The sequence below is a fragment of the Ranitomeya imitator genome, chromosome 2 (assembly GCF_032444005.1).
Source record: "Ranitomeya imitator isolate aRanImi1 chromosome 2, aRanImi1.pri, whole genome shotgun sequence".
Taxonomy (NCBI): domain Eukaryota; kingdom Metazoa; phylum Chordata; class Amphibia; order Anura; family Dendrobatidae; genus Ranitomeya; species Ranitomeya imitator.
In genome coordinates this window covers 307,235,019-307,242,430 of record NC_091283.1, presented here as the reverse complement: position 1 = coordinate 307,242,430, position 7,412 = coordinate 307,235,019, and the positions used below count along the sequence as shown (strand labels likewise).

Genomic DNA, 7,412 nt, shown 5'->3' with positions numbered 1-7,412 from the left:
AGATGTTTCTAGTTTCTCGTCCCCTAGGTATGTTATGGCTAGGACGCACCCGTTTGACGGGAAGGCTCGGAGTTCTTCCGGGACCCTAGACATGCCCTTCTCCACGCGTTGCCCCCTATGTCTGCGTAGGAAATTTAAGGTAGACAGCCAACCTATAATTAACTGTCCTGCAAAGTTTTAAGTAAGGCGTAGAGTCAGTTACTTCCTCGGTGTTCCGGCCACCGGCTACGCGCCTCAGTAGGATGTTGCCGTTCTCGGGGCACGACTCCTACTGGCTCTCCTTTGTGCTTCATCTCGTTTCTCACTGTTCCACAATATCCTTCTCTTCGCGTCTCTTTCTCAGGATACCGCCGCAAGGTAGTGCAGGCGCGGTTCCGTAACGTTCTGTTCGCTAGGCACCTGCCAGGTTCCCACGCCTGACAGGGACCCCCCTGAATCTTCTCCCTGCAGCACCCCCGGCTAAGGGGTGCTACCTGAATCCAACCCAGTCAGCTTCTGATCTAACTTCCTATCCAACCCCTAGTTTTACCAGTGTGAGGAGTGGCCCAATAAATAAAGCCTTTTTCTCCCCCTAGTGGCCGGAGTGTGAAGTGTAATGTGTGCTGGTGATACCTGGTCAGTAGAACTCCTTTTGTGCCATCAGACATACCATCACTCCCCTTAGTGGCAGAGCGACATTACTGCAACGACCAGATCTCTGGGGCGCTGCAGATACACACAGCCATCTGCACATGCTGCCCGCAAGAGGGAAAGACATGTTTAAAAATCTATATACAGTATCCACATCTCAAGTCAAAACTATCGACTCCACAGCTCAGCTCTGTGGGGCTAAGGTCAGGCGAGTTTGCTGGCCAATCAAGCACAGTGATACTGTTGTTTTTAAACCAAGTATTGGTACTTTCTGCAGTGTGGACTGGTGCCAAGTCCTGCTGGAGAATGAAATTTTAATCTCCAAAAAGCAAGGGAAGCATGAAATGCTCTAAAGTTTCCTGGTAGATGGCTGCACTGACTTCGGTCTTGATAAAACACAGTGGACCTACACCAGCAGATGGCATGACTCCCCAAACCATCACTGATTGTGGTACTTCCCACCAAACCTGAAGCAGCTTGGATTGTGGCCTCTCCACTCTTCCTCCAGACTCTGGGACCTCGATTTCTAAATGAAATGCAAAATTTATTTTCATCTGAAAACAACACCTTGGACCACTGACAACAGTCCAGCTCTTTTTCTCCTTGGCTCAGGTAAGACTCTTCTGGCGTTGTCTATTGGTCAATAGTGGCTTGAGACAAGCAATGCGACACTTGTAGCCCATGTTCTGGAGATGTCTGTGTGTGGTGGTTCTTGAACGAATTACTCTAGCAGCAGTCCACTCCTTGTGAATTTCCCCAATTTTTTAAGTGGCCTTTTCGTAGCAATCCTTTCAAAGCTGCGGTTATCCCGATTGCTTGTGCACCTTTTTTTACCACAATTTTTTCTTCCACTCAACTTCCCATTAATATGCTTGGATACAGCACTCTGTGAACAGCCAGCTTCTTTAGCAATGGCCTTTTGTGGCTTACCCTCCTTGTGGAGTGTGTCAGTGACTGCCTTCTGGACATCTGTCAAGTGAGCAGTCTTCCCCATGATTGTGGAGCCTATTGAAACAGACTCTGGGACCTTTTTAAACGCTTAGGAAGCCTTTGCAGGTGTTTTTTGTTAATTATTCTAATTTACTGAGATAATGACATATGGGTTTTCATTGGCTGTAAGCCATAATCATCATTAACATAAATACTTGAAATAGATCACTTTGTTTGTAATGACTCTAGATAATATATGAGATTCACTTTTTGGATTGAAGAACAGAAATAAACTTTTTGATGATATTCTAATTTTGTGAGAATCACTTGTATTTGAGTTAGTCTGGAAAAGGGCTGTTGGTTTAATGTAACACCAGCAGAGACTCTCCCTACACTATGTCCGTGTACAATGATCCAAACATGGCGTCACCAGGTCTTATACAGACTTGATGGTACTATGTGGCGGGCAGTCACAGTAATGCCAGTAGCCAACATGTTTATGTCATTACTGTGTATGGCGGGCAATCCCCGAGTGTTTTCTGGCTGGCTAATAGGCGGTAAACACATGAGTGTGACCCCCAAATACCCGGATACTCGATCAAGTACTGAGCACGCTCTCCCATCACCACACATCAACCTTCTTGATGCGTATCAAATTATAAGCCCTCTAAGGTCAAGGATAGAAAACCATTTAGCCCCCAAAGGCTGATTATAATCATGGCTCCGATCCATACACCTCGTACACATGCGGCTCCGCTCCGTCTACCTCGTACACACATGTCTCTGCTCCGTCCTCCTCGAACACACATGGCTCCGCTCCGTACACCTTTAACACACGGCTCCGCTCCGTACACCTCATACACACACGGCTCCGCTCCGTCCACCTCGTACACACACGGCTCCGCTCCGTCCACCTCGTACACACACAGCTCTGCTCCGTACACCTCATACACACACGGCTCAGCTCCATACACCTCGTACACACACGGCTCCGCTCCGTACACCTCGTACACACACGGCTCCGCTCCGTACACCTCGTACACACACGGCTCCGCTCTGTACACCTCGTACACACATGGCTCCGCTCCGCACACCTTGTACACACACGGCTCTGCTCCGTACACATACAGCTCTGCTACATCCACACTGTAAACCCCTCCTAACCCCACACATAAACTTCCCCTCATCCAGCACCATGACAACCAGCACAGCAGAGTCCTGCATACACTGAGGCCCCTGATCATGTGACCTCTGACTCCTCCCCTCCTGTGACCTCATCACAGGTCCTGTGTGCACAGAGCAGCTATATAGGTGGAGTGCGGGTGGAGGGTCCACACCAGAACTGTAGCAGGTAAAGACCCCAATATCCACAGGTGTCCCTTCTAATTGGGGGAAACTATCACCTCTAATAATCCTCGGACAGTTCTGACAAACACAGTAAAGTGCCCCTTTATGGAGGTGACAGAAAGTCTGTTTAGTCCCTTTAGCTTCATAGTATCAGCTCTAATCCAATGGGGAGAGAGCGATTTACCCTGAAGAGTCACAGATTGTGGGGTTGTTATAAAATGTTATATTTAGGGGGTTTGTGTTGTCTCCTTATAAGAATCACAATGATTTTGTTCCTTTTCCGCTGATAGATACAAACGACCCAACTATGAAAGACGGGAACCAAGGAAACCTGTATTAGGGCTTGTTTTCACTTGTGAGAAACACGTCCGTGTCTCGCATGTGGAAACGAAGCTCTGGTGCCGGCACTCCGGAGCGGAGCGTGCGGCTCCATGTGATGCTATGCGGCCGCACGCTCTGCTCCGGAGTGCCGGCACCAGAGCTTCGTTTCCACATGCGAGACATGGACGTGTTTCTCACAAGTGAAAACAAGCCCTTACTCTCAAAGTACGGGGCCCTACACAGTATTGTTGGGAAACCTTCATATAGAGGCCGGTGGTGATGGAGTCAGTGACGGACTCTGGACAAATCTGTTCCTAGAGCCGTAGTAGAAGATGAAGATGTCGTCCTCATCATGAAGTAGTTATTTCTCCTGTCCCGTGTAATGAATATCTCCTGCAGTATTGCTAATGCCGATTCCAGGGTCGGTAAATGAGACGAGAATTAGCGTTATGGAAGATGAGTCTATGAGGAACGTATTCAGCTGCCGACTCCGAGGAAGAAACTGCTTGTTGTCTGTGGCCTAAATATATAGGTTTTATTAGTAGATGGAAAGAAGAAAACTAAACACTATAAAATAGCAAATATACCATTGCTGCTTGGGTTCCCGCCAGTCTCTGTATTATCTGCTCAGTCCTAACGAAGTTATGATTCTTACAGCCAATCAGTCGCCAAAGCTGTGAGTAACATAGGCAGTGATTGGGAGCATGGAGGAGATGTCTTAGTCAGCAATTCAACTTACGTTCCAGTCCATACAAGACTAGAGAGTACAACATCTACAAGTTCTATCTTCTTATATGTTTCCCCTTATTATCGCCAGGAATTTTATGATGTTACAACGGCTCATCTTCTTCTCATTCAGGTATATCCGATCCTCTGTGAAGATCTACTATTAGGGAATTTTCCTTATTAACCTATCAAAGATGGATATGGACAGAGACAAGATGGCGGAGAGGATATTACACCTCACCCTAGAGATCCTCTTCCAGCTTACTGGAGAGGTGAGAGATTCTGATGACGTCACATTACATCATTCTCATCTATGGGAATAACAGATGGACAGAACTGGAGAGGTGAGGACTCTGGAAATGTCTGTAGTGAGATTTATTAATGTGTCTCTCCATAACCAGGATTACACAGTAGTGAAGAAGACCTCTAGTGAGCGCTGTCAGGACCCTGTGTCTGAGGGATGGGGAAGACCCCTGAGCCCATTCACGGGGCCTCCACCTCACCCCCTGATACATGAGAACATCAATGACCAGAAGATCCTAGAACTCGCCTACAAGATGATTGAGCTGCTGACTGGAGAGGTGACACTGCTGGGAATGCTGGGACATTATACAGTAATGCTATGAAGGGATCGGGGGGATGACGGTATCATTGTATGTGTCAGGTTCCTATAAGATGTCAGGATGTCGCCGTCTATTTCTCCATGGAGGAGTGGGAGTATTTAGAAGGACACAAAGATCTGTACAAGGACATCACGATGGAGGATCCCCAGCCCCTCACATCACCAGGTAATGGACTGGACTAAATACAGACGGCCTATAATTATCTGTATGTAAAGAATGAATTAAGTCCCTGTATATGTTTCTTCCAGATCTATCCAGTAGGAGGACAACACCAGAGAGATGTCCCCATCCTCTTCTTCCACAGGACTGTAAACAAGAAGATCCCAATGTTCGTAAGGATCATCAGGTAGATAGAGAGGTGTCATGAGATCTCCCCTATGATGTGTAGACAACTGTGAAGGTTTTGTGCTCAGTTTTGTTTTATCCACCAGTATTATGTTGGTTTTTTTATTATCGCAGACAGCACCCACTGAGAGAGAGGATCCGCCCCCCCGAACAGGAAACCTACAGATAAAAAGGGGCTGTTCCCCTCACCTCCTCAGTTGGTTTCTTGTTCCTGCGGGATCCTGCACAGGAAAGGTTACCTGGGCCTGTGCATGCCACCTGTGTGGTGTCTGGGGAACGGCAGGGGCTGCGGAACCAGAAGCAGCGTCTGGAGATCTCTGCCTGTCAGTCTTCACCCTCGTCTGATGGTGGATGATGTGAGGCCAGGAACCGGAAGAGGGTGTCCTGGCTCACGCAGTGCAGTAGGACCAGACCGGCACTCATCTTGTGGAGCGGGATGCGTGCATCGGCTGCCCTGCTCTTCCATCGGGCAGTGCTTCTGAGTTTAGGCCCACGCATGCGTACTGCCCATTCAGCATTACTGAACTGAAATTGCTTGGGTTCACTTCCTGGGGTCCGGGGAGGCTTGTTCCGGAGATGGACGGGCTGTAAGTATAAGATCCGGTGGCGTCCTGCTGCCAATGTGTCCCAAAGATGTCCTCTCCAGGAGAATCTGAGGTGCACCCACAGGTGGTGGAAGTGCAGCTGGACAGCAATCCCAAGAACAGCATTGGGCGCTCCCAAGAGGGTAACTCCACTAACAAGAGGGTACGGAGTAAGCTGTACCATCTAGAACTCGTGCTGTGCCTCCGCTTCCAGAACCGGTACCACATCACAGCTTCACTGGGTGAGTGTTACATGACTCTGCCTACTAAGCTGATTCACCTTCTTTCTGTGTACCTCCCTATCAGGCTAAGAAAACTAAAAAAGCCAAGCACAAAGAATGTGCCTTGTGCTCACAACACCTTCCTGACCTCTATCTTAAAAGACTGTGTCAGAGTTGTATCAGCCAGACTTTAGAGGAGGAGTCCTCAGTTAGATGCGCTGATATAAGATTAATGATGAGAGGAACTTCAGTCCTTAGGATGCTCAAACAGGCCTAACAAACATAAGTCTAAAGCAAGGAGTGTTACCCCTGTCTCCAGTTCTGCTTCCGGTAGTGAACAGGCTGGATTCCCTGGTGCTTCTGATTCATTGTCATCTGGTGAAGAAGGGCTATCTTTTTTTTCCCATAGAGAGTATGGATAACCTGGTGAAATCAGTTAGAAATACAATGGGGCTTTTAGAGGTGAAAGAGGTTAGATCTACAAAGGAAATTATGTTTGCAGGTCTCTCGCAGAAAAAGATGCGAGCTTTCCCGTTTATTGGTGTGGTGAAGGATTTGGTCAGGATGGAATGGAGCCAGCAGGGACAGCGCGAGGGTTCCTCTCTTCATCTTCCAGGAGGAGGTATCCCTTTGTCCCTTTGAGGAAGATGACCTGACAGCTTGGTCCAAGGTTCCCAAGGTGGACTCCGCAGTGGCCTCGACTTCTAGACATTTTGTCCTGCCTGTAGAAGATTATGTGATCCTATCTGACCCTCTAGACCAGTGTTTCTCAACTCCAATCCTCAAGACCCACCAACAGGTCATGTTTTCAGAATTTCCTTAGTATTGCCCTGGTGATGGAATTAATGCTTGAGCAGGTAATGAAATTATCACCTGTGCAATACTAAGTAAATCCTGAAAACATGACCTGTTGGTGGGTCCTGAGGACTGGAGTTGAGAAACACTGCTCTAGACTGCAAAGCAGAGACATTACTTAAAAGATCATGGGAGTCCTGCACCAGAACCTTTAGACCGGCTATATCCAGCACATGTACAGGAAGGTCAATGCTTGTTTGGGTGGACTAGCTGGAGGAACAGATCAAGAAAGAATTGTATAGAGAGAGGCTAATGTCCTCTAGTCCATTGATCAGGGGAACCACAGCATATCTAGCTGATGCTTCTGTCGACTCCCTACGCCTGGCAACAAGGTCCGCTGGTCTTGTGAATTCTGTTCGTCGTGTCCTATGGCTGAAGGGCTGGAAGGGGGATGTGCAAAGTCTAAATTGTGCGCAATTCCATGCCAGGGTGAGTTCCTGTTTGGCAGCGTGCTCGATTAGATCCTCACCAAGGCGGGAGAGAGAAAGAAGGGGTTCCCTAACCAGTCTGTTCCGTCCTACAGGAGGGCCTTCAGAAAGTGACCATTCGGTAGAAGGTGGAATTATGAAAACCGAGATCGCTGGGAGACAAAGGAGACCAAACAAAAAGGTGCCCATTTTAGCGGATCCTCGCCCAGGAAGAGTAATAAATTCCATTGACCCTGACCCTCCTGTGGGCAGCAGGTTAAAAATTTTTTGACACAGATGGCGGGAGATCACTTCTAATCCCTGGACCCTGGACTTAGTAACATCGTGGTTGAAACTAGAGTTTTGTCGAGTCCCCTCAGATTCCTTTGTCATCACTTCTCTTAGATCTCAAGCACATCAGGA

At 47.9% G+C, this 7,412-nt stretch overlaps 1 pseudogene; it reads left to right on the top strand.

The window, feature by feature from the left end:
- The first annotated feature begins 2,840 nt into the window (after positions 1-2,840).
- The window catches only part of LOC138666977 (zinc finger protein 585A-like), a 118,210-nt pseudogene continuing 113,638 nt past the window's right edge, over positions 2,841-7,412 (top strand).